Here is a 6,000-nt window from a genome sequence, read left to right on the forward strand (position 1 = left end):
TTCCTTGCTGCTCTGTCATTAGCCTCATCATCCTCATCTTGAGGAAAGAGACTGCGCATGGCAGTAGCTATGTTTGTAACGTATGGTGTTATCGGTGAGGTCGAAGATTCAGCCATTAATCCTGCTTGTTGTTCTGTATTTTTGCCATCTTGTGTGGAAACACAATGATACAAAATGTTTCTAAAGTCTGCTACGGAGAGAGTGTATCCTGCTGTTAGCTTGTCTAATGTGTTGAGCCAAAGACTCCCACCTTCAGACACAGGTGGAAGTTTGTCAACAATGGCTTGCATGTCTGCCACAGCAAAAGGCTTATATTGAAATCTGCCGCTATTATCAGGAAAAAGTGGATATGCGTGTCCCTCCAGCTTTTTTGAGCGTGTGTTGTATGCATGTGGTTCATGTGGGTGTTGGTCAATGTAGCCTTCCATTGAGCCATTAACAGTTACAGGAGACCACAAAGTCTGGCTCTGTTGTGTGTTGTTCAAGAATGTCTGATGTGCACGTGAGAGACTGTCATCTACTGGGGGAGGGCATTTGTTTATGGCAACAAAATGGTCTGGCGTGTAAAGTGAGGAGTTTTGCGTTGACTCATGCATTATCTGCTGTCTAGTAAGATTAGGCCTATTCGGGAGGTTTTCCGCTGGGTGGATGTTATTTTGGGGCTTAGGCACCAGAGGTGATTTACACTCAGGAGACAGCGTTAGTTTTGGGGGAGGGTTCAGTCTTAGAGGGGCTGTGTGAACACCGCCCTCGTTTGTCACAGGAGTAGGGGGTGGACCAGAGAGCTTTGTTTCTGTTTCGACCACCAGGGCTCCTCCTGTGACTGTCAAAAGTGGGTATAAAGACGCCTCCGGCTTTATGTCATAGGGCGGTGGTTTAGTCAAAGTCTGGGCGGGTCGTTTGAATTGTCTTACGCATGCGCGACAGGCGAAAAACCAATCAGTCAATTCTGTCATTAATCATCGGTTCTTTTGTTGCATTTCGTTTTTCCACGTAATCCCCGTTTACTTTTATCATACGCCAAACTCTTAAATTCTCTCCCTGAGTGTTCCATTTTCACCAGCGCACACACACACACACACACATGAGCACGCGCATCCAGCACACACACACACACATGTAAGCACTCACGCACACACAAGCAAGTGCCTACGGCCCTACGCACACACACACGCACACGTAAGCACTCTCTCTCTGCGTTTCACTTTACCATAAAACTTCCAGTTACTTTTTTATTTTATTTTTTATTTTACCAGACGTTTGAGTTCACAACTTTTCGAGTATTGTAAACTCCCTCTTAACCCTTTCAAGGAACGTTCTCTTTTCGACAACCGTCCATTCAATTGATCATTTCAAAGTAATGACTAATCACATTTTCCCCAGCCGCCATCACATTCTTGTCTGTCACACTCCTTGGCCATTGTGTCCATTTTTTTTTTTCAGGGGCCTCAAACCCCTGAACCATACGGCGGCCTTTAACCCCGTACTTTTATCATACAATACGCAGCTAGAGCCTCTAACTCTAACCCGTGCAATTTATCGTACAATACGCAGCTAGAGCCTCTAACTCTAACCCGTGCAATTTATCGTACAATACGCAGCTAGAGCCTCTAACTCTAACCCGTGCAATTTATTGTACAATACGCAGCTAGAGCCTCTAACTCTAACCCGTTACTATTTATTGTACAATACGCAGCTAGAGCCTCTAACTCTAACCCGTGCAATTTATTGTACAATACGCAGCTAGAGCCTCTAACTCTAACCCGTTACTATTTATTGTACAATACGCAGCTAGAGCCTCTAACTCTAACCCGTGCAATTTATTGTACAATACGCAGCTAGAGCCTCTAACTCTAACCCGTTACTATTTGCTTACTCGTCAGTGAAGCAGCCCGTCACGGTAATCTTGACACAATGACGTGAGTGGTATTCACAACTTTTATGCAATGGTGGCTACGGCAAAATGCAACCAATCTATCAAAATGCAATCAATCAATCAAAATCACCACTCTGTGTCTGGGGTACAATTCTGTGTTTGACTTACAGACCTCAGGACAGACTCCTAATGCAGATTTTATCTAAAAAGAAAGGTTCTGCTTACCTTGAATTATGTTTTGGCCATGTGAGTCTGTCCAGAAGATTGCAAGAGAAGGTCCAATTGTCAGCGTGTCATCTCGGACGAAGCCCCCAAATTGTTGCGTTTGACCAGATGTTCCTCCAAGTGGGATGTAAAACGCTGGTCAGTCCCAAGTTACTTAGATGACACATAAACTGATCTCGAATATACACCAATCACAGAATAGGTATTTTCTAATTTTATTGTCAAATATTTGAGAATAGAGACCAGCCTCGAACAACACATCCAAATGCGTAGCCCAAGTTGATCTGGCAACTTCCCGGAAAGCCCTCTCCTCTTCAGTATCTCCCCCCGCCCTCACTTGTCTCACCTCAAACACATGCTCATTGTCTCTTATCTTGAGTCGGCCTGGGAAGCACAGGAAGGAGGAATTCCTCCTCTCTGCCTTCTACTTCAAGGCCGGCCCAAGTGCGAGCACTTTGTCATGGGATGAAAAGAAAAGCAAAGAGTACAATATGGAACATTAGCTATATGTAATATGACTATGAAAATTAATAAGTAACACAAAATATGGATATATGAATATATATATATATCTTTCACCAGGCACACCGGCTGCTGGATCGGACCAATCTAAGTCTATGAGCACGAACTGATGAAGCCTACTCGGATGACAGGCGAAACAACTTCCAAGACACACCAAATAGTCCACTTGCGATCAATTAAATACCCTGAGAGTGGTTTATTATAGTTAGACATTACTGCTACAAAAGTAAAATATTTTGTTTTTAATATGTTTTATTTCTTTTTACTGTTTTTTTCTCTGTATATTTCTGTAATCCCATTAAACTGCCTAGCTAACATTGCATTCTTTAGCAGAATAAATATTTAATACACTAAAAAAATAGGTGTTTTTAAATGATCCAAAATAAAAAAATTAACAAATGAAATTACCTTCCATCAAAATTAGATTGATTTGTTTGTTGTTCCAAGTGTTGTCATGAGTAATGTGCGTTCTGTTGCTTGGTGGAACTAATAGCATTCTGGAGGACATAATTAATGGATGTTGGAGTTATGATGAGATGACAAACAGCAGATGTTAATTTGTTTTTTTGTCGCGCGTACTGAAAGTTTATTTTGGCAGTAAGAAAGCAAATACCTTGATGGTTTTATTCCTATTTATTATTGAAGTAGCAGCATTGCTAACAGGCACCTCTAAGGATGATAATGTTGACGTCGAGTAGGAGCTTTAGCATTAATAACAACTTTAAAAACAATTATAATACCTTTTTTTAATGGTGGCCATCCATCCATCCATCCATCCATCCATCCATCCATCTCTTTTCCGGGCGAGAACCATGGACTCGAACTTGGACTTATGGTGGCCATATTAAAGGTTCTTGTAGGCACTTGTTATTTAAGGGCTATGTCAAATAAAATAAAATGAAGGGTGATAGCTATCTTTGTGGTTAACAGATTAATTAGCGTTTTTCTGATTCTGAGCCTAATTCTATTTTATGAGAAATATAAAATACTACTACTATCTCCCGAATTTCTCCCGATTTTTGCCCGGACAACATTATTGGGGGCGTGCCTTAAAGAGACTGTCTTTAGCGTCCTCTACAACCTGTCGTCACGTTCGCTTTTCCTACATTCAAACAGCGTGTCGACCCAGTCACAAAATATATGCGGTATTTTCTGCAAACATGAGTGACTGCAAGGCATACTTGATCAACAGACATACAGGTCACACTGAGTGCGGACATATAAACAACTTTAACACTGTTAAAAATATGCACCACACTGTGAACCCACACCAAACAAGAATGACAAACACTTTTTGGGAAAACATCCGCACCGTAACACAACATAAACACAACAGAACAAATACCCAGAATCCCTTGCAGCACTAACTCTTCCGGGACGCTACAATATACACCCCCGCTACCACCAAACACCGCCCCCCTAACCCCGCCCACCGCAACCCCCCCCCCCCATCTCCCGAATTCGGAGGTCTCAAGGTTGGCAAGTATGACTCCAAGAGGGACAAGCGGTAGAAAATGGATGGATGGATATCTTTACGACTGATATTTTTATTTTTATTCTCATCATATTTTTTTCTCACTTGCTTACAATATATCATTATCATCTTACATTCAGCACATTTGGGTTTAATATTATAATGCGATCCGAGATAGATGACACTTGTTAGGTTAATGTTACGAGTCAGCCATTTTTTGGCTAATAAGCTAGCTAACTTTTCTCATCATTTAGCCTGATGTTATTTTCAATTACTTAAATGTATAGCATCTTGTTGTTGAACTACATAACATTGTAACCATCTACAAAGTATATTTGGGTGTAATATATGGAGCCAAATGACACATTTGTTGGACAGTAAAGTCATCAATTTTGTGGCTGACAAGCTATCTATTGTCCCTGATGATGTACTACTGTAGTGTATACTATCTTGTTGAACTTATAATGATCCATACAGCACATTTTTGTTTCATATGGACAGATAAATGACATGTGCTACATTTGTTTAACAGTAAATGGTCAGCCATTTTGTGGCTAACAAGCTAGCTAGCATCACTGTGAGCCCATTGCTAGCTCGTATTAGCATTTTGCTACTTTTACAACTTTTACTTGTATTTTGCTACAATTAATTGTAAAACCGAAGTTTCTGTTCTAATCAATGTGTAATATTATTTTTAAATGTTTCTATTTACTGAAGACACCTGACTACACTTGGTCAGTAAATATTTGTTAATTGAGTTGTACAGTATTATCATTGAATGTGTTTAACCCCCAAGTGTCACGTCGGGGTCGTTTTCCCGGGATGCAGACGGAAACTCCGGAGGCAAGGTGCAGGTGAGACAATGATTTATTATCATTAATCATACAGGATACAAGCGTGCCGATAGCACGGTCAGCAAAGCTAAAGCTTAGCAAAAGATAAACACGAGCAAAGAAGCAACAAATCATCCAACTTAACTGTTGCATAGCGCAAACAAGACAGCCAGACTGTGTGGCGAAAAACAGGAATAAATAGCTCTCTAATTTGCACCCATGGCAACTAAAACACAAACCCAGGGGAGCTGAAAACAGAACTGAGGGAGTCAAACCAACTGAACAAAACCTGATCATGACAGTAACACCGCACCTAAGGACAGATACCAGATGTCCCCAGAAAACAACTAAGAAAAAGTTCAAGAGTCACAGGAGGGCGGAGGGAGGACTTGGTGGTGGGTCGCCAGGCCAAGTGCCAATGCACCGGGGACGAGTCAGTTGGCGGCGGTGAGTGGAACGCCGCCACTGCAGCAGGCGAGGCAGGCGACCACGGAACGTCCACATCCGTGGCCGTCGAGAAGGCGGACACTAGTGGTGTCCTACGCCCAAGTCCCGGGCGTCGCTGCTGTTGGCGCAAAGGGCGTCCATGAATTGGCCCCTGAGAGAGCCGCGTGCGTGCGTGCGCCTGATGGCCGCTTGTGCGGCAGGCCAGCTGGAGGTCGCAATGGCAATAATGCTGGAGACGAGGGCGTTGCCGTGGGACGGCACGCCGGAGACGAGGAATATGGCGGCGCCGTGGGACGGCCCGCCGGAGACAATGAAGATGCCGGTGCCGTGGGACGGCTCGCCAGAGACGAGGAAGATGGCGGCACTTTGGGACGGTGCGCCGGAAATGAGGAAGATGGCGGCGATGTGGGATGAGCCGCCGAAGACAATGACATCGTCGTGAGAGCAGCCAGAGGAGCAGGCGGCTGGGATGGAGGCCTTTCCGGAGCTTGGCGAAGGAGGTCGCCGTGGTGCTGGAGAGGATGGTGTCTGCAGGCCCACCGGGGTTGATGGCGGCGTCTGCAGGCCCACCGGAGAGGATGGTGGCGTCTGCCGGCCCACCGAAGAGGAACAAGGCCTTTGCA

This window comes from Entelurus aequoreus, linkage group LG04, assembly GCF_033978785.1.
Source record: "Entelurus aequoreus isolate RoL-2023_Sb linkage group LG04, RoL_Eaeq_v1.1, whole genome shotgun sequence".
NCBI lineage: Eukaryota > Metazoa > Chordata > Actinopteri > Syngnathiformes > Syngnathidae > Entelurus > Entelurus aequoreus.